General features: G+C 47.2%; 2 long non-coding RNA genes across 2 annotated transcripts in view; both read left to right on the top strand.

The window, feature by feature from the left end:
• The window catches only part of LOC142587473 (uncharacterized), a 192467-nt gene that overhangs the window by 164494 nt on the left and 5513 nt on the right, over window positions 1-22460 (top strand). The window lies entirely within an intron of this gene.
• LOC142589078 (uncharacterized) lies at window positions 1648-15298 on the top strand. Its single transcript, XR_012829816.1, has 3 exons — window positions 1648-1807; window positions 1902-2083; window positions 15238-15298. It is a non-coding gene; the product is annotated as an uncharacterized LOC142589078 (long non-coding RNA).

Raw genomic sequence — 22460 nt, 5'->3', positions numbered from 1 at the left:
TCAAGCTTCATTTCAAACAGCAAGATTTAGAATTGTGTGCGAAACTGCGAGTATGTACCTTCCGCATCGCGGTCGCACGTGTTTCCTGCGACGTGCCCGCCAGTTATGCCGAAAAAAAAAATTCGCAGAGGGCAGGGCCATCTGGTGGCAAAACCGAAATGCCACGTGACTTACCTGAACTATTACTGGCGGACGCGCCGCGCGACGCGTTTTTTTTTTTTTTTTCGAGCAGCAGCACGCTGCGGCGCGATTTCGTGATGGGTCATGCTGGGCAAGCGTCAAAATGCGCCTGAAATTGCGCCATGCGGTTCCGTTTTACGCCAGTCACTCGCTGTTGTGTACGATCGTAGCGTCACATCCGTGCCGCAGCACCGCGGCCAAGGCTAGAGCACAAAATAACATTTGCACATATAAGAACAGAATAACCGGGGACGATGAGCGAAACTGTGTAGAAGGGTGAAATCCCGTCCTACCAATGCGGCCATGCAGTGGCACACTTCCATACATGGTTTGATTGCCACTGGGGCTTCTGTATTAATGGGCAGCCCGAGTGAAATATCGCAGCATTGTATGCTGTTGCCACGTAGCCAACTCGAACCGTCGTTGACACGCAGAACGTTCATGCGCTCGTGTACACGCGTGATTATTGCATACACTGATCGAGGAAACTGTGCCCTTTGCATGTGACCGTGCAGCGGCACGTTTATTTTTGGTGTATTTCTTCTCGGGCAGACATTGCACGACACGTCATTTCTACATGACCTGAAACACTTGTTGCATAGGCTGTGATATGCTCTTATCCCCTGATAATTTCCCATCTTATTTCTCTCCTTGAAGGTGTGGAATGCAAAAAAAAAAAAAAATGGCAGTATTTAAGAGAAGTTCCACAAGGAACTGAACAAAGTGGAAAAGACGAAGAGTGGCTCCGCAGCTACGAAGACAAGGCTGTGGGTTTTTTATGATGTATTGTCATTTCTGCGAGGCTATGTGTCGGGTCGCAGGTAAGTTCATCGCCATGTGCATATATGCATTTTATTTCCTGCGCCTTCTGAAAATAAGAACATAAGAGCACGAAATTCATTACGCCAACTGAAACGATTACAGAGAAAACACAGGACATAGCAGTCATCGCTACTTCGTGTATAATTGTCTGTTTGCACATGAAATACGGGTGTCAAAGCGACCTTTCAGTTGCCGTGACGTCACGGATGTTGAGGACGTGTGCTAGGACCCATCGTTAGTGCTTTATCGTTAAAGATAGACCACACTGTGTTTCTAAGGGGCCAAACACTAAATATGGCAAGTTTCGTGAAATTTTACTGAGCCAGCGCCACCCAAACACTTTGGAAGCCATGACGTCACAGCAACGGCGTTAGGTTTTCGGCGCGAAATTTAAAAAAGATTAGGCGACCTCCATTTTCTTTTGGAATAACCAACATATTTTAGGAGTGGCTTGTTGCGCTCATTGGAAACGTGGTATTGCGTAAATCTATTATTGCGAGATTAACGACAACACATTTTTTTTTTGCAAAATACTTTGTCACTCGTAGTTGTTGTGGTGTTTCTCTTTATAGCGTTGCTTCAAGAGTGTACTTCGGGGTTCATGTAATGTTAATTGTGAGCCACTGTGCATGTAGAAACAAAATTACCAGTTCTCATGGCCCATTCACAATGTCCTAAATATTTTGCTCACTTGGTATATAATTTGGCATCTCCTGCAGGAGGGCTCAATATGACAGCAGGGCTGCTGCTTCCAATGTCGAAGCTGTTGCAGAGGCAACCGCGTATGCCAGAGAGACTGCAGCAGGTAAATAGCTGTTGCATGATGCATTTCCTGTTACCCGTCTGAATATTTGCGACTTGGGAAAACAAATCCTCTGCCACTCAATCATGCTGTGCAGGCATCCTCAACAACATCACTGAGGGCTGCACTGAGCAGCAACGTGACGTGGAAGGTGACCAGCATTCTGTAGAGCGGCCCTACAGTCCAGGCGATGTTGTGTATGGTCTCGGCAATGACCGTGATTCATTGTTAGAGCTTACTAGTGAGGGGCGGGAGGATTCGTCTCCCTCTTCTCAAATGGTAAGCCCGTCTTTACAAATGTACATAATTTACTTATGGTTTCAACCCATATGAATATGTACTTATTCAAATAATTATCTGTAAACAATTCGCCTACAGGTCAGCCCACAACGCTCGTATGTCACAAGTGCCCGAAAAAGGCAGCTCAGTGGGGGCCATGGTGATCCACAAGGGTCCAGCAGGAGACGGCGGCACAGAGAACTGCCTGCCAACAAGGCCGACGTCCTGCTGGCAGTGTGTGCAACACAACTGACGACCCAGAGAGGGACATCACCGTGCCCTCATAGACATGTCCATGAGCTTTTCCAGAGCGAATCTCTACTTCTAAGTTTCGGTCACCTGCTTGATAACGTACCAAGAGAAGGGCGCAATTCCACAGTAGCTAAAATAACTAATTTTTTGGCAGCAGAAACAAAATGACTTGCAGCAGCCCGCAGCTAAAATGTTACCTCAGAAATGCTGTATGTTAAGAAATTCAGTGTCGTCCCTCGTTATGGTAGCAGCTAAGTGTTGGGATTCAATAACTGCCACCAGCCATTGCACGGGCTGATTACTCCTCCAATTCTCATTGTTGTCTGTGTTCTACAGCATCTCACCGGGTCACTGCCTGTGCCAACATCCATGTATCCACAGGCTCATTGCATGTGGATGCATAGGTGTTGGTACACCTCATTCACAAACATTTCATTCCCTGGAAATGCTGCTGAGCCACACCACTGCTGTGTGAATAATGTGTCTCTCTCGGGTGTGTGTTCTGGTCGGGAACTCGAGAGGCCTCCCTCGTTATGGTGGCAGCACGGCACTAGGCTGCGATAGCTGCTGTTATCCGTAACTCGGGTTCCTCGCTCCTCGAATTGCCAACAGTGTCTGTGTCCTGCAGCCTCTCACCGGGCCACTGCCCGCGCCAGCATCCGTGTATCCACAGGCTCATTGCATGCGGTTGCACAGGTGCTGGTACAGCCTAGTCGCAAACATTTCATGCCCCGACAAAGCTGCGGAGCCGCGCCACTTTGCTGTAAATAGCTATTCTCTCTCAGTGTGTTCTGGTCAGTAGCTCGAGAGGCCTCCCCCGTTGTGGTGGCAGCATGGCACTAGGATGCGATAGCTGCTGTCACCCGTAACTCGGGTTCCTCGCTCCTCGAATTCCCAACAGTGTCTGTGTTCTGCAGCCTCTCACCGGGCCACTGCCTGCGCCAGCATCCATGTATCCACAGGCTCATTGCTTGCGGTTGCACAGTTGCTGGTACAGCCCAGTCGCAAATATTTAGTTTTAGGATCAGGCTGCACAATCTTTCCATGCTGCAAAAGAGAAGTTCCTCCATTGTCTGACCCTTGCATGAATGTTTCATGTGTATTGGTTATTCTTTGTTGTCCCCGCAGGGGCGTCTGCGCAAGCAGGCGTTTGGTGTGTTGCGACACCACGTACCCGAGCACACGAGGGTTGGACCCTCCCGCGTGTTGCCGTGCGCGGCTTAGCCGTGTCTGGGGAAAAGGGGATCCTGGGGGTTGAGTCGATGCTGGGTGTTTGGACCTTTAAGGCCCCCCGGCGGAGGCAACACACTTCTTCGGCCTCAGCTTCACATAGACGGCACCTCCAGACTGACCCACCTGGAGGAAATCGGCAGTCGCCTTTTCCTGTCTCTCTCTTCCTACAACCTTCGTCTTTCCCTTACTTTCCACCTTTCCTGTCTCCTTCTCTCTTCTATTCACTTCCTTCTTCTTGGCGGCAAGGGTTAACCCTGTGTGGCTATCCAACCTTGGGTGCACCATATTTGGTTATAGTGGCGGCGTACGACTGGCGTCGTGCAGACTTGCATGCAAGCTCTGCCGCGTCCCCTCGTTGGGCTCCGTGGTGGGCGGTCGGCGCTGTTGCCGAATGTATACATTTTTCATGGAAACTTCTTTCCCCTCCCTTGCTGATCGCCCTCAAAAACGAGGGCGCACCGAAGATGTTTTCAAGTTTTTTGGACGCCAAACCCAGAATTTTCCCCGCTTCCACGTTATTCATTCCGAAAAGCCAAACAAAGCAGTGCGAAACATTTCACCATTCCTTGTTTCAAAGTCCCTGACTGATGTTTTTGGTCCAGGATACAAGGTGTCGAGGATGGCAAGCGGCGACCTCCTCTTGGAGCTCCGCGATGTAAAACAATATGAAAAACTACAGCAACTAGTGTCATTTGGAGAGACCCCCATAACAGTAACCCCGCACCGTACAATGAACACCACCCGCGGCGTTGTGTCAGACGATGACTTGCTGGAGCTCACTGGGCTTCAGCGAGCAAAATGTTATCAATGTCAAAAGAATAAAGATGAGGCGAGATGGTAAAGAGATCCAAACCAAGCACCTAATAATCACCTTTGGTTCAAGTGTCCTGCCCGAGTCAATCGAGGCCGGGTACATCAAGCTTCGTGTCAGGCCATACGTGCCCAATCCACTGCGATGTTTCAAATGCCAGCGCTTCGGCCACAGTTCGCAGAGCTGCCGAGGCCGCCAAACATGTGCGAAGTGCAGTGCCCACGAACACACCTCTGAAGCTTGTGACAATGCTCTCCACTGTGTAAACTGTGATGGGGAGCACGCCGCGTACTCGCGATCGTGCCCATCCTGGAAAAAAGAAAAGGAAATAGTAACAGTTAAAGTAAAAGAAAATATAAGCTTCAAAGAGGCACGCAGGCGGGTATCTTACCTGCCCAAGAAAACATTTGCCGATGTGGCGCGTAAGGGGGCAGCGTTACAACGGCCTCCGGTGGCTGTCCGACCCACAGGCAGTGAGTCGGCAGTTGCGCCATCTGCCCCCGCGACGGTTGCAGTTAGCGCTGCTCCGCCAACCGAGGAGAGGGGACCATGGACCCCGAAGGTGGGCGCAGCCGAGGCTGCCTGAACCTCCCAGGTCCCTTCCAGCGCTGGCAACGGCCGGCGCAGCCAAATTCCCCAGGGAGCCCCATCGACCTCCGGGCTGGTGGGCGCAGGGGTCTTGCCCTCCAAGGCGGGACCCTCGCTGGTAACTTCCCGCTCGCAAGAGCGCGTGTCCGGCGCCTCGCAAGAGGCAATGGACACTACACATGTCCTCAAGGCGCAACAAACGCCTAAGGAGCGGCGAGGCTCCCTCGAACGCTCCAGAAAGGCCAGAACCCCCGTTACAGGGCCTCGAAAGAGCTCTGTAACCTAAATCACCTCCCTTTCCGTACACACAGCACTTATTTACTTTCAACATGGATACACAAATCATTCAATGGAATGTCAGAGGTCTTCTTACGAGCCTTGATGATGTGCAAGAGATTATACACAAACACAATCCAAAAGTGCTGTGTCTACAGGAAACACACCTAAAAACACAACACACAAGCTTTCTCCGACAGCATGTTACTTTTCGCAAAGTTCGCGATCATGCAATCGCATCATCGGGAGGTGTTGCAATTGTAATCCAAAAGAGCATAGCATGTCAACATTTACAGCTACGAACGGCCCTTGAAGCACTGGCGGTTCGAATAGTTTTGCTTAACAAACTTATCACTATTTGCTCGATTTATATACCCCCACACTACAAACTAAACAAACATGAATTTCAGTCCTTCATAGATGAATTGCCAGAACCCTATGTTGTTCTTGGCGATTTCAATGCACACAGCACCTTGTGGGGGAGACTCTCGTATCGATGCGCGAGGGCGTCTCGTTGAACAGTTCCTTTACTCTTCTGGAGCGTGCCTTCTAAATAAGAATGAACCCACATATTACTCTCTTGCGAACAGAACCTTTTCGTCAATAGATCTTAGTATAGTTTCCGCCTCTTTACTGCTCGAACTCGAATGGGAAGTTACGAGCAATCCTTACGGGAGCGATGACTTCCCCATATTGCTAAGAACATCTAAAGAAAATGAATTTCCTCCACAAGCTCCTAGGTGGAAGATTGATACAGCAGACTGGGAGAAATTCCGAACTTTAAGTAGTATTTCATGGGATGACGTGTCCTCGTTAGGAATTGATGCTGCCGTGGAATATTTTACAGCCATCATAATAGATGCCGCAGCTAAATGTATATCACAAGTAAATGGATTGGCATGCAAACGGCGTGTCCCGTGGTGGAACGACGATTGTAGGATCGCTCGTAAGAAACAAAACAGAGCGTGGGCGTTGCTGCGCACCTCCCCCACTGCGGAGAATCTTATCAGTTTTAAAAAAGTAAAATCCCAAGGCAGGCGCATCCGCCGACAGGCCAGAAGAGAGAGTTGGCAGAAGTTTTTATCCGGAATCAACTCCTATACAGATGAGGCCAAAGCCTGGAACAGGGTTAATAGGATAAAAGGGCGACAAACATATTCGCTTCCTTTGGTGAACACACAAGGTGAAACACTGAAAGATGAGGCAGACTCACTTGCAGAACACTTTGAGAACGTGTCGGGTTCAAACCATTATTCGCAATCCTTTTTGAAATACAAGCAAATAGAAGAATGCAAGCCAATAATACGAAAATCCGGACAGAATGAACCTTATAACCGGCCGTTCAGTATTGCTGAGTTGAGAGCTGCCTTGACCACATGCAAAAGCTCTGCACCGCGACCTGATAGAGTCATGTACGAAATGATCAGAAACTTACACACTGACACCAAACTTACACTACTCACGCTTTTCAACGCTATTTGGGCTACGGGATACCTCCCATCCACATGGAAAGATGCGATTGTGGTCCCTGTTCTTAAGCAGGGTAAGGACCCTTCCTTGGCTGCAAGTTACCGTCCGATAGCTCTTACAAATTGTCTTTGTAAGCTTTTAGAAAAAATGGTTAACCGCAGACTTGTGCATTTCCTTGAACTCAACAATATCCTCGATCCCTTTCAGTGTGGCTTCAGAGAAGGGCGGTCCACAACCGATCACCTTGTGCGCATTGAGGGAAACATTCGCGACGCCTTTCTACATAAACAATATTTCCTATCCGTATTCCTCGATATGGAGAAGGCGTACGACACTACGTGGCGCTATGGAATCTTGAGAGACTTGTCGGGAATTGGCATCTGTGGCAATATGCTCGTCCTAATAGAAAGCTATTTAGTTAGTTAATTCGGGTTTAATGGCGCAAAAGCAACTAAGGCCATGCTGCGCCAGCCACAAGATATTAAGAATTCAAATGTTAAAGCAGTGGAAGGTGCGTTATATTAGAGTCTGTGTAAAAAACCGGTTTCTTCTAGAAAGCTGAACAAGTCAGCGAAAGGCACTAGCGGTTCATCTCCGAGTATTGAGGCGGGGTGTAAAGGTATGTGTAAGTTATAAAGGTTCTGTAAGAGCTTTTGCCTCTGTGTTTCAATATTTGGACATGTCATAATAATGTGCCTTACGGTGAGTGGTTCATGGCACTTCTCGCAAGTTGGCGGGTTTTCGTTTTGGAGTAGAATATTGTGTGTCAGGTGTGTATGCCCGATTCGGAGTCTACATAGGATCACCTCATAGAAGCGTTGCTGGTGACAGCACGACTTCCATTCTTAAGCACGGGTTTTATTGTGTGTAACTTGTTATTTGTGCAAGAGTGCCATTCTAGTTGCCACTTTAATGTCAGGGCCTTTTGAATAGCTCGGATACTGTCTTTGTATGGAAGTGTTGTTTGCGTTATACCTTTGTGTGCTGCCATGAACGCGCATCTATCTGCAGCTTCATTCCCTGGTATCCCGACATGGCTTGGGACCCAGCAGAATCGTATGGTTCTTCCGTATTCATTATAAGCCAACATGTTTAGGATGTCACCAAGTAGGGGTTCGGACGCGGAGTTAAGGTTTAGAGCTCTGAGTGCGCTTAACGAATCGGTATATATGATAGTATTCGTCTTCTTGTCACTGGTAATTTTTTTAACGGCCGTCCATATTGCGAAAACTTCGGCAGTAAACACTGAAGAAAAACTATTTATCCGAATGCTATTTTGCCAATTTTTTGTAATTATTCCGACACCTACGTATTCTTGTGTTTTGGAGCCGTCGGTGTAAAATTCCGTGTAATGTTTATATTTTTCTTGTATAGCTCGAAACTCTTGTATTATGTGTTCTTGTGGAATGTCTTTTTTTTTTAGATGTGTTAGTGTCCAGTCACATAGCTGTGAAAAGTTGTACCATGGTGGCAATCTTGGTGGCCTTTCCGCAACCTGCAGGGCCTCGTGAGGAACATCATAAGCCTGACAGTATTCTTCGTATCGTAAGATTAGTGGCCGAATCATGTTCGGTTTGCTTGTGTAGTGTATCCTTGATTTGCACTGTGTAACGATGTTGTAGCATATATGTTGTGGTGATGATCGAATTCGTAGTGCATAGAAAAGTGTAAGCAGTGCTCTGCGTTGCTGTAAGGACGGCTCATTGCAGTCAACATATAAACTTTGGACAGGCGATGTTCTGTAGGCACCGCTTGCCAGTCGTAGGCCGAGATTATGAACTGGATCGAGTCGCTTGATGTATGACTGCCTAGCTTCACCATAAACTACGCTACCGTAGTCGAGGATGCTACGTACGAGGGAACGGTATATACGTAGTAGACAAGTTCGGTCAGATCCCCAGTGCTTGTGTGATAGCACCTTGAGGATATATTCAATGCTTTATTTGCTTTAATTTTAGTTGTGTTAATGTGGGCCAGGAAGTTCAGCTTTTTGTCAAACGTTACGCCTAAAAATTTGTAGTCTTCTTTGACCGGCAAGGTTGTACCATGCAATGTGAGAACTGGATTGACGTGTAACCCTCGTTTCTGGGAGAAGAGAACTGTAACAGTTTTGTCTGCTGAAAACCGGAATCCATTTTTATCAGCCCATTGTGTAAGATTATTTATGGTTATTTGTAGTTGTCTTTCGCAAGTAGGTAGATTTGAGGCGCAGCAAGCCAGTTGCAAATCGTCGACATATATTGAGTGCATCACAGAGGATGGTATGATCTTATTAACAGAGTTCATTTTGATTATGAAGAGTGTCGTGGTCAGAATACAACCCTGTGGAACCCCATTTTCCTGTGTAAATGTGCGTGAAAGTGTTGTGCCGAGACGCACCTGAAATGTTCTATTTGCCATAAAATCAGATAGACAGTTTAGCATTCTGCCACGGACTCCCAAGCCAGCCGGGTCTCTTAAAATTCCATACCTCCACGTGGTATCATACGCTTTCTCTAGATCGAAAAATACTGTGAGACAGTGTTGTTTGTGTAGAAACGCTTTACGTATTTCATGTTCTAGTCGTACGAGGTGGTCAGTTGTCGAGCAGCCCTTTTTGTATCCGCACTGGTGCACGTCTATTAAGTTCCTTGATTCAAGGATGAATGTGAGCCTTATGTTGATGATGATTTCGTAGGATTTGGCTAGGCAGCTTGTTAAGGCAATGGGCCTGTAGCTACTTGGGAACGTTGCGGGTTTACCTGATTTCAAAAAAGGCACTATTACTGCATTTTTCCAGTCTGTAGGCATTACTCCAGATTCCCAGATCTTGTTGAAAAATTTAAGAAGTGTTTCTGCTGATGCTTGAGATAGGTGTGCCAACATTGTGTAGTGGACACGGTCAAGACCTGTTGCTGTTTTTTTTACCGGCCGAGAGAACCCTGTTCAGTTCTTGCAGTGTGAGGACGTTATTATAAGGTTCCTTTGAAGCCCCAGTGGTGGGCAGTCTCTGTTTCTCCGCCGATTCTTTATATTTTAAGAATGAATTTGAATAGTGTGCTGAGCTGGAAATGTTGTAAAAGTGTTCACCTAATAAGTTGGCCTGGTCCTGTAGTGTTGTTTGTGTGCCTGGACATGTAAGTAGTGGTATAGTGTATGATGAGTACTCTCCTCTAAATTTCCTCACCTGGTCCCACATTCGTTTTGATGTGACGGTACCATTGATTGAACTTATGTATTTTCGCCATGATCATTTCTCCGCATTTCTTCGAATAAAACGTGCTTTCGCTTTGGCCTGTTTGAAATATAAAAGGTTGCTATAAGTGGGGTACCTGCGTAGGATTCCCCAGGCCTTATTTTGCTTCTTTCTGGCTTCGGTACACTCGTTAGTCCACCAGGGAGTTAGCCTTTTGTGTACAATACCGGATGACTGCGGTATTGCTTTTTCTGCTGCAGAGACTATGACCTGAGTGATTTTTTTGTTAAGTTCCTCAATGTTTTGTTCTTCTGAAAAGACAACTTCCAGTTCCGCGTTTTCCATAAAAAGCGGCCAGTCAGCAAGCTGCAATTTCCACTGGCGTGGCCTAGTGACTAAGGTTGGAGGTGATGATAAATATTTGATGATTGCGGGCAAGTGATCACTGCCATAAGACTTGTCGAGGGTTTCCCATTTAAGATCATTAAAAAGAGATGGTGAGCAAAAAGCTAAATCTATACAACTAAAAGTGCGGGAAGTCGGTGAAAAGTGTGTCGGTGCACCTGAATTTAAAAGGCAGGTATCATTTGACAGAATAAAACCTTCAACCATTTGCCCTCTTTGGTCAGTTTTGATACTGCCCCAAAGAGTACCGTGAGCATTAAAATCCCCCACTAAAACAAATGGCTCCGGTAATTGACCTGTTATATTTCCTAAGTCTTTAGTGGTAAAATGGGTGTGGGGTGGGATATACAGCGAGCAAATGGTGATGGTTTTGTGAGTTATAATAGTGACAGCAACGGCTTCTATGTGACTGGTAATGGGAACTTCTCTAGCTGCAATACCGCCCTGCACAACAATGGCTACTCCACCCGAAAGCCGGTTCATCTGAGTACGGTCGCGCCGTACAACAGTGAAACCTTTTAAGATATGTTTGTGTTTTTCGCCTAAGTTTGTTTCCTGTAAGTATAAGGCCACACGAGAGAAGTTAAATAACAGGTCTTTAATGTCACCTAAGTTACGTAAAAGACCTCTACAGTTCCAGTGAATAATAAAAGCCATTGTGAAATTGAAGGGTAAAAAATGGCGTTAACAGTTCAATAGGAGATAGGAAAGATGTTAGGTGACGTAGGTCTCAAGAAGTGTGATACAAAGGAGCATAACCTTCCGGTTATCGCCTTCTTATTTTGCGTGGTTATTGGGATCTTGTCCCTCTTACCGCGCTCAAGAGAGCGCTTGTCCTTCGGTGTCAATGACACCGGTGTTCTTGTGTCGATCTCCATCGCTCTTTCTGAAGCGCTGGAAGACCGAGAGTTGGGCGCCGAGACACGTGCCTCGGGCCTTGGGGTTCGCTTTATCTTAGCGCCTTGCGGGACTGGTGTTTGCAGGGCCTTGGAAGAGGATGGAGCAGCGTCGGCTGCTTCCATCACAGGGGCCGGAGGAGTCACTGCAGCACCACTGCGCGTGGGCTCGGAGGACTCCGGAGGCCTCTGTGACGCTGCCCCCGACTGCGTCACATCGGCGTAACTTCTTCGCGGAAGGTATGATAGCCGCTTTCTGGCTTCAAAGAACGAAATTTTTTCTTTTACAGTTAGAGCAATGACTTCTTTTTCTTTTTTCCAGCAAGGGCAGGACCGTGAATAAGCTGGGTGATCTCCCTTGCAGTTAACACAATGTGGGGAAGAGGTGCAATTCTCAGATTGGTGTTTGTTGGAGCTGCATTTAGCACAAGTTGTTTGTCCTCGGCATGCATGTGAAGCATGTCCGAACCTTTGGCACTTAAAACATCGTATAGGGTTCGGGATATATGCTCTGACATTGACTTTAACATAACCTGCATCGAGTGAAGTAGGCATTTCGCTTGTTCCAAAGGTGAGTATAACATGTTTGGTGGGGACTTCTTAATTGTTTCTGCGGATTACTATTCTTTGTACTTTTGTCACATTTTGTTCTTGGAAACCCTCAAGGAGTTCCTCATCGCTCAATCCAATAAAGTCTTCTTCAGAAATCACTCCCCGGCTTGTGTTCAGTGTTCTATGTGGTGAAATCGTAACTGTGACGTCGCCAATACTGGTAAGGTCAGTGAGCTTCTCTATTTGGTCTTTATCATTCAGTTCTAGGAGGAGGTCCCCGCTAGACATTTTGGAGGCTTTGTACGTCGGTCCGATTTTTTCTTTCGGGCATTTGGCTACAAGGAATGGTGAGAGTTTTCTTACCGGCATGTTGCTTTCGCTGTGTACTACATAGAACTTGGGGAAGGATGGAGCGTTGCTCCGAAAGGAGAAATGGAATGGTACTTCGGTGCGGCATCTTTTCAGACGCCGATCATAGACGACAGAGGTTTGTGCTGCCATAGAAAATGAGTATGTTCGGCAACAGCGCCGACCGCCCACCACGGAGCCCAACGAAGGGACGCGGCAGAGCTTGTGTACAAGCCTGCACGACGCCAGCCGTACGCCATCACTATAACCCAATATGGTGTACCCAAGGCAGGATATCCACACAAGGTTAACCCTTGCCGCCGTGGAGAAAGGAAGTAAATGGAAGAGAGAAGAAGACAGGAAAGATATAAAGTGAGAGATAAAGACGAAGGTTTGAGAAGAGAGAGACAGGAAAAGGAGACTACCGATTTCCCCCGGGTGGGTCAGTCCGGGGGTGCCGTCTACGTGAAGCAGAGGCCAAAGAGGTGTGTTGCCTCCGCGGGGGGGCCTTAAAGGTCCGAACACCCGGCATCAGCTCAACCTCCAGGATCCCCCTTTCCCCGGACACGGCTGAGCCGCGCACGGCTACACGCGGGAGGGTCCAACCCTCGTGTGCTCGGGTACGTGGTGTCGCAACACACCAAACGCCTGCTTACGCAGACGCCCCTGCGTGGTAGAAAGCTATTTGTCCAACCGTACATTCCGCGTGAAAGTCGGCAATTCATTGTCGCGACCTTTTATACAGGAAACTGGTGTACCTCAAGGTGGTGTACTTAGCTGCACGCTCTTCATCGTGAAAATGAACTCCCTTCGTGCTTCATTACCGCCAGCCATTTTTTATTCTGTTTACGTAGACGACATACAGATAGGCTTCAAATCCTGCAACCTTACTGTATGTGAGAGGCAAGTTCAACAGGGCTTGAACAAAGTGTCCAAATGGGCAGAAGAAAACGGATTTAAAGTTAACCCCAACAAAAGTTCTTGTGTGCTTTTCACAAGAAAGAGAGGGCTCATTGCAGAACCCAGTATCGAAATGAATGGTCAGCGAATTCCTGTGAACAAAGAACACAAATTCTTAGGCATCATACTTGATTAGAAATTAACTTTTATTCCACACATAAAGTACCTCAAGGTCAAATGTTTAAAAACAATGAACTTACTCAAAGTGTTATCCCACACAACATGGGGCAGCGACAGGAAATGTTTAATGAATCTTTACAAGAGCCTCATCCGATCACGGTTGGACTACGGTGCCGTGATCTATCATTCTGCAGCCTTGAGCGCGCTAAAGATGCTAGATCCGGTCCACCATCTAGGAATCCGACTGGCCACTGGAGCTTTCAGAACAAGTCCTATTGAAAGCTTATATGCAGAATCGAATGAGTGGTCACTTCATATCCAGAGAACGTACATCAGCCAAACATATTTTTTGAAAGTCCACTCTAATCCTGAACATCCCTGTTTTAACACCATTAATGATATGACATATGCTACACTGTTTCGTAACCGTCCTTCCGTAAGACAGCCTTTCTCGCTGCGTGTGAGGGAGCTTAGTCATGAAATGCGTGTTCCACTCCTCGAACTTCGCCTAATGCATCCAGCCAAGCTGCTACCTCCTTGGGAGTGGCAGCTCATACAATGCGATATATCTTTCATGCAAGTTACGAAACACGCTTCAGACATTGAAATCCAAATGCATTTCCGGGAACTCCAGCACAAACACTCCTGCACGGAGTTCTACACAGACGCATCGAAGTCACACGACGGCGTGTCCTACGCAGCCGTCGGGCCATCCTTCTCGGAAACCGATGTACTACATGCGGAAACTAGTATCTTTACGGCTGAGGCCTACGCACTATTGTCGGCTGTGAAACATATCAGAAAATCAAAACTCCAGAAAGAAGTCATATATACGGATTCCCTTAGTGTTGTGAAGGCCTTGATGGCATTCTCTAACCACAAAAATCCGGTAATTAACGAACTCTATTCTGCTCTGTGTAATGCGTATATAGGTAATCAGCATGTCATCATATGCTGGGTGCCAGGTCATAGGGGCATCAAAAGTAACGTTGTGGCGGACCAGATGGCCACGTCAGTTGCATCACATTCTGCTAATCACACCGCTGCAGTTCCTGTCACAGACCTGAAGCCCTTCTTACGGAGGAAACTACGGAACCAGTGGCAACGCCTATGGGACGCGGAAACAAATAATAAGCTCCACGTTATGAAGCCACAGTTAGGATTCTGGCCTTCCATAAAAAAATCACGCCGGACAGATGTCCTATTCTGTCGTCTAAGAATAGGACACACATTTGGCACACATAACTTTTTACTCACCGGAAACGAGCCTCCAACCTGCGATAGATGCGGGGAGAGGCTCACCGTCCTCCACGTCCTTCTGGAGTGTCGGAAAGCCGAATATGAAAGAAAGAAACATTTTCCCATAGCATACCGGCAGCAGATCCCCCTTCATCCAGTAATGTTACTCGGCCCAGAACCGCTATTTGACACCAACGCGGTCCTAAGTTATCTGAAAGATGTTGTCTTTCATGTTTTTAGCCCCACATGTTCGTAGCGTCTCCTCTCTTCAGAGGATGGCGTTGTGATAACTATTTTGAATAGCACATGCCTCTAGGCCCTTGTGGTTCAAGGGCTCTGGCGAGGCAGCAGTGCTCCAAGAAATTTTACCATCTTATATATTTTATATTTTACATCATCCTTCTACGATGGATTTTAATGTTCATAGTACTCGTCATTAATCATCGCCATAATTTTATAGCACATAGATTTTACGCACTTTACAGCGACTATTTTTAGGCCACTTTACAGCCAAGTCACATCTTTGTCACAGAACTCATCATTCCACCGCGAAATCACTAACACTGTCTTGGCGCTCTTTGGCCATATCTGGCCCTTGCGCCACTAAACCACATACATTCATTCTTTGTTGTGTGTTTGTTCTTTGCTTGCTTTCTTGTTTGTGTTTTGTTTTTCTTATGTTGCAGGCTCAAGTATACGGAATCCTGGAGTTGCTGCTCAATTGACCGACTCTTTTGCATATGCTTTGGTTTTTGTCGGCTTTACAACTGTTGTATTGGTGCTGTCTTACTCGCATGTACTTCCTTCGATGAAACGGCTGGAAAACCAGACCATTGCAGCGGCACTCTCGGCAGCACCTGCCTGCTAGAGACGCGGTCCCCAGGTGGCGGATGGGGGACCTGCTATTGCGCATTACTGCAACGGCAGTGGTGCTTGCACCTCGCGGACCAACAGGCCTTTCTTTTCTTCCCAGATTCCTTTAGGTAGCCCAGCTGAACTTTGGGTTGCAGAACCAGCGTAAATTGCGGAGCTGAATGAACCTGCTGCAGTCGTGTTCCCTGAACTTGTGTTCTGTTTCTTGCGACATTGCCATGCGGCTACAGCACACCTCGCGAAAACCAATAAAATTGTCTGTGCACTACGCTAATGACGTCTTGCCTGCACTCCTTTGATCTCTCCAATACATATCTTTATTTCACCCCCGCAGGGGCGTCTGCGTCAGCAGGCGTTTGGTGTGTTGCGACACCACGTACCCGAGCACACGAGGGTTGGACCCTCCCGCGTGTAGCCGTGCGCGGCTTAGCCGTGTCTGGGGAAAAGGGGATCCTGGGGGTTGAGCCGATGCTGGGTGTCTGGACCTGTAAGGCCCCCCGGCGGAGGCAACACACCTCTTCGGCCTTGGCTTCACATAGACGGCACCCCCGGACTGACCCACCCGGGGGAAATCGGCAGTCGCCTTTTCCTGTCCTCCTCTCCAATCTTCGTCTTTCTCTCTCGCCTTTTTTATCTTTCCTGTCTTCTCATCACTTCTCCTCACTTCCTAGTTTCCCGGCGGCAAGGGTTAACCTTGTGTAGCTAGCCAGCCTTGGTTATGCTGTATTTGGTTATAGCAGCGATGTACGGCTGGCGTTGGCAGGGTTTCTCTAGCAGGAACTCCTGTCACGTCCCCCTGTTGGGCTCCATGGTGGGTGGTCGGCATCGCGGCCGAAAACCCTACTGTACTCATGGAAAACGCTTTTCCTAAACTCCCTGATCGCCCTCACAAACGAGGGCGCACCGAAGATCTCTTTCAGTTTTTCGGACGACAAGTCCAGAACTTTCCCAGTTATCATGTAATCCACTCAGAAAACCCAGACAAACTAGTGCGTAACATTTCACCGTTCCTTGTTTCGAAGTCTTTAACTGAAGCTTTTGGAACAGGATATAAGGCGTCGAGAATGACAAGTGGTGATCTTCTCTTGGAGCTCCACGATAAGAATCAGTACGAGAAACTGCCGAAACTTGTCTCATTTGGGGAGACCCAAATAACAGTTACTCCGCACCGAACCATGAACACCACACGCGGCGTTGTCTCGGACGATGACATGCTAGAGCTCACTGAAGCTGAACTCTTGGAGGGTTTCAGTGAACAGAATGTCATAAATGTAAAGCGAATTAAGATCAGGCGAGACGGTAAAGAGATCAATACGAAACACCTGATACTCACTTTCGGTTCAAGTGTCCTCCCCGAGTCCGTCGAGGCCGGTTATATCAAACTTCGTGTTAGGCCATACGTACCCAATCCTCTCAGATGCTTTAAGTGCCAAAGGTTCGGCCACAGTTCACAGAACTGTCGAGGCCGGCTGACATGTGCCAAGTGCAGTGACAAAGAACATTCCTCCGAAACGTGCCAGAACACTCCACATTGTGTCAACTGTGAGGGCGAGCATGCCGCATACTCGCGGTCCTGCCCGTCCTGGAAAAGAGAAAAAGAGATTGTCACAATCAAAGTCAAAGAAAATATATCTTTCAAGGAGGCACGTAGGCGGGTGTCATACCTGTCTAAGAGCAGCTTTGCCTATGTGGCGCGTAAGGGGGCAGCGTCACAACGGCCTCCGGCGGCTGTCCGACCCACAGGCAGTGAGTCGGCAGTTACGCCATCTGCCCCCGCGGCGGTTGCAGCTAGCGCTGCTCCGTCAACCGAGGAGAAGGGACCATCCACCCCGAAGGTGGGTGCAGCCGAGGCTGCCCCAACCTCCGAGGCCCCTTCCAGCGCTGGCAACGGCCAGCGCAGCCAAATCCCTCAGGGAGCCCCATCGACCTCCGGGCTGGTGGGCGCAGGGGTCTTGCCCTCCAAGGCGGGACTCCCTCTGAAAACCTCTCGCTCGCAAGAGCGCTTGTCCGGTGCCTCACACGAGGCAATGGACACTACACCTGTCCCCAAGGCGCACCAAACGCCTAAGGAGCGTCGAGAATCGCTCGAACGCTTCAGAAAGAACAAAACACCTATTACAGGGCCTCGAAAGGGCTCTGTAATATAAGGCATCCACTCCGTTTCCGTAAACACAGCACCAATTTACCTTAAACATGGATACACAAATAATTCAATGGAACATCAGAGGTCTCCTTAGAAACCTTGATGATTTGCAAGAACTCATCCACAAACATAATCCAAAAGTGCTGTGTTTACAGGAAACACACTTAAAATCTAAACACACAAACTTTCTCCGTACTTATGTTACGTTTCGGAAAGATCGCGATGATGCCGTCGCATCATCGGGTGGTGTTGCGATTCTTACTCATAGAAGTATTGCGTGTCAACCTTTACAGCTACAAACGCCCCTTGAAGCAGTGGCGGTTCGAGTTGTCCTACTAAACAAACTCATCACCATTTGCTCCCTTTACATACCCCCGCATTACCAACTGAACAAACATGAATTTCACTCCTTGATCGATCAATTGCCAGAACCTTATGCTGTTCTTGGCGATTTCAATGCGCACAGCTCCCTGTGGGGCGACTCTCGTATAGATGCGCGAGGTCGCCTTATTGAACAGTTCCTTTTTTCTTCCGGAGCGTGCCTTCTCAACAAGAAAGAACCCGCGTATTACTCTCTTGCAAACCGATCCTTTTCGTCAATAGATCTTAGTATAGTCTCCCCGTCTGTACTGCCTGAACTTGAATGGGAAGTTACCGACAACCCTTACGGTAGCGACCACTTCCCTATACTGCTAAGATCATATAAAGAAAACGAATATCCACCATACGCTCCTAGGTGGAAGATTGAGACAGGTGATTGGGAGAAATTTCGATCTCTATCTAGTATCTCATGGGCTGACCTGTCTTCGTTAGGAATTGACGCTGCAGTCGAGTTTTTTACAGCATTCATAATAGATGTCGCATTTAAATGCATATCAGAAGTAAAAGGCTTGGCCTGCAAACGGCGTGTCCCATGGTGGAACGCCGATTGTAGGATCGCTCGTAAAAAACAGAACAGGGCGTGGGGGTTGCTACGCGCTTCTCCCACTGCAGAGAATCTAGTCAACTTTAAAAAAGCAAAATCCGAAGGCAGGCGAACCCGCCGACAGGCCAGACGAGAAAGTTGGCAGAAATTTCTATCGAGTATTAACTCGTTCAGAGATGAGGCGAAAGCCTGGAACAGGGTCAATAGGATAAGAGGGCGACAAGCACATGCACTCCCTTTGGTAAACACAGAAGGCGATACCCTACAAGATCAGGCAGACTCACTTGGGGAATATTTTGAGAGCGTGTCAAGTGCAACAAATTATACACAATCCTTTCTGAAATACAAACAAACAGAAGAACGTAAGCCATTAACAAGAAAAGGTCGAGAGAATGAGCCTTACAACTGTCCTTTTAGTATTGCTGAATTGAGAGCTGCCTTGAGCGCATGCAAGAGCTCCGCACCAGGATCGGATCGAATCATGTATGAAATGCTCAAAAATTTACACACGGATACGCAAGTTACACTACTCACACTTTTCAACACCATCTGGGATGCAGGGTACCTTCCAATCGCGTGGAAGGAAGCCATTGTGATCCCTGTTTTGAAGCAAGGAAAAGACCCTTCCTCAGTGGCAAGTTACCGCCCAATAGCCCTCACAAGTTGCATTTGTAAGGAGTTTGAAAAAATGATAAATCGGCGACTCATCTTTTTCCTTGAACAGAGCAAAATGCTTGATCCTTATCAGTGCGGCTTCCGAGAAGGGCGCTCAACAACTGACCATCTTGTACGTGTAGAAGCAAATATCCGGGACGCATTTGTACACAAGCAGTTTTTCTTATCCATATTCCTCGACATGGAGAAGGCCTATGACACTACGTGGCGCTACGGCATCTTAAGAGACTTGTCAGAAATGGGCATTCATGGCAATATGCTAAACATAAAAAACTACTTGTCCAATCGTACATTCCGGGTAAAAGTCGGCAATGTACTGTCACGTCCTTTCATACAAGAAACTGGTGTACCCCAGGGAGGCGTGCTTAGCTGCACGCTCTTTATCGTGAAGATGAACACGCTTCGTGCTTCACTACCACCCGCCATCTTTCACTCTGTTTACGTGGACGACATTCAAATAGCTTTCAAATCTTGTAACCTCGCAGTCTGCGAGAGACAGGTACAGCATGGCCTGAACAAAGTGTCAATGTTTGCAGACAGGAATGGATTTAGGATCAATCCTAACAAAAGCTCTTGTGTTCTTTTTACAAGAAAGAGAGGACTTATCCCAGATCCTTGCATAGAACTGCATGGACAACAGATACCTGTTAACAAAGAACACAAATTTCTAGGTGTCATACTTGACTACAGACTCACTTTCGTCCCCCACATTAAAAATCTTAAAGAAAAATGTCTAAAAACAATGAACATAATCAAACTTCTATCCCAGACTACATGGGGTAGTGACAGGAAGTGCTTAATGAATCTCTATAAAAGCCTGATTCGATCGCGACTAGACTATGGCGCCGTTATTTATCACTCTTCCGCTCCGAGCGCGCTAAAGATACTAGATCCTGTTCACCATCTAGGTATCCGGTTAGCCACTGGCGCTTTCAGAACGAGCCCGATTCAAAGCTTATACGCGGAATCAAATGAATGGGCCCTGCATCTACAGAGAACTTATATCAGCCTTACATATTTCCTTAAAATACAATCCAATCATCAACATCCATGTTTTAACACTGTTAACGATATGACCTGCACTACACTTTTCCATAATCGCCCCTCTGTAAGAAAGCCTTTCTCGCTTCGAGTGAGGGAGCTTAGTGAAGAAATGCACGTTCCACTCCTCGAGCTTCGCCTAATGCATCTAGCCAAGCTGCTACCTCCTTGGGAGTGGCAGCTCATACAGTGTGATATATCTTTCGTGAAAGTCACAAAGCATGCTCCAGAGATTGAAATCAAGATGCATTTCCGGGAACTCCAGCACAAATACTCCTGCACGGAGTTCTACACAGACGCATCAAAGTCACACGACGGGGTATCCTATGCAGCCGTCGGTCCATCCTTCTCGGAATCCGACGTACTGCATCCGGAAACTAGCATCTTTACGGCTGAGGCCTACGTACTCCTGTCGGCCGTAAAACATATAAATAAATCACAACTCCCGAAATCAGTTATATATACGGACTCCCTCAGTGTTGTGAAGGCCTTGATGTCTTTCCGTAATCACAAAAATCCAGTATTTAATGAACTCTACTCCGCACTGTGCAAAGCATATATATCTAACCAACATGTGATGATATGCTGGGTGCCTGGACATAGGGGCATCGAGGGAAACGTTCTAGCCGACCAGATGGCCACATCAATCTCATCGCATGCAGTTAACTCTACTGCTTTGGTCCCTGTCACAGACCTGAAGGCTTTCTTAAGAAGGAAACTCCGAAACCACTGGCAACGCATGTGGGACGAAGAAATAAATAATAAACTGCATGTAATAAAGCGACAATTAGGTTTCTGGCCTCCTGTAACAAAATCCCGCCGGACAGATGTCCTATTCTGCCGTCTAAGAATAGGACACACTTTTGGCACACATAACTTCTTACTCACGGGAAACGAGCCTCCAACCTGTGGTAGATGCGGGGAGAGGCTGACCGTCCTCCACGTCCTACTGGAGTGTCGGGAAGCCGAACCCGAAAGGAAAAAACATTTTCTTTTAGCATACAGGCACCACATCCCCCTTCATCCTGTTATGTTACTTGGTCCAGAACCAATCTTTGACACCAACGCCGTCTTAGGTTTTTTGAAAGATGTTGTGTTGCATGTTATTAGCCCCACATGTTCGTAGCGCCTCCTCTCTTCAGAGGATGCCGCTGCGATAATCATTTTGAATAAGCACATGCATCTAGGCCCTTGTGGTTCAAGGGCTCTGGCGAGGCTGTAGTGCTGTAAGCAATTTAACGTCTCGCATATTTTAAACAATGCATCATTCTTTTACGATGGATTTTAATCTTCACAGTATTCGTCATTAGTCATCGCCATAATTTTATATCACTTAGATTTTATGCACTTTACAGCAACTATTTTTAGGCCACTTTACAGCCAAGTCACATGTCCATAATACATCGTCAACATCACCACTTGTCATGGCGCTCTTTGGCCACACCTGGCCCTTGCGCCATTAAACACCACATATCATCATCATCATCCCTAAGTGTTGTGAAGGCTTTGATATCGTCCTGTAAGCACAAAAATCCTGTTATAATTGAACTCTATTCCATCTTATGTAACGCATATATATCTAACCAGCATGTGATTATATGCTGGGTGCCAGGACATAGGGCCATCGAAGGTAATGTTCTGGCGGACCAGATGGCCATGTCAGTTGCATGCCATTCTGCTAATCCCACCGCTGCAGTTCCTGTCACAGATCTGAAGCCCTTCTTGCGGAGGAAACTACGAAATCACTGGCAACGCCTATGGGACGCGGAAATAAATAATAAGCTCCACGTGATAAAGCCACAGTTAGGATTCTGGCCTTCCGTAACAAAATCACGCCGGACAGATGTCCTATTCTGTCGTCTAAGAATAGGACACACATTTGGCACACATAACTTTTTACTCACCGGAAACGAGCCTCCAACCTGCGGTAGATGCGGGGAGAGGCTCACCGTCCTCCACGTCCTTCTGGAGTGTCGGAAAGCCGAATATGAAAGAAAGAAACATTTTCCCATAGCATACCGGCAGCAGATCCCCCTTCATCCAGTAATGTTACTCGGCCCAGAACCGCTATTTGACACCAACGCGGTCCTAAGTTATCTGAAAGATGTTGTGTTTCATGTTTTTAGCCCCACATGTTCGTAGCGTCTCCTCTGTTCAGAGGATGGCGCTGTGATAATTATATTGAATAGCACATGCCTCTAGGCCCTTGTGGTTCAAGGGCTCTGGCGAGGCAGCAGTGCTCCAAGAAATTTTACCATCTTATATATTTTATATTTTGCATCATCCTTCTACGATGGATTTTAATGTTCATAGTACTCGTCATTAATCATCGCCATAATTTTATAGCACATAGATTTTACGCACTTTACAGCGACTATGTTTAGGCCACTTTACA

Source organism: Dermacentor variabilis, chromosome 7 (assembly GCF_050947875.1).
Source record: "Dermacentor variabilis isolate Ectoservices chromosome 7, ASM5094787v1, whole genome shotgun sequence".
NCBI lineage: Eukaryota > Metazoa > Arthropoda > Arachnida > Ixodida > Ixodidae > Dermacentor > Dermacentor variabilis.
The sequence above is the reverse complement of the archived record's forward strand: the minus strand, read 5'-3'. Positions and strand labels throughout refer to the sequence as shown.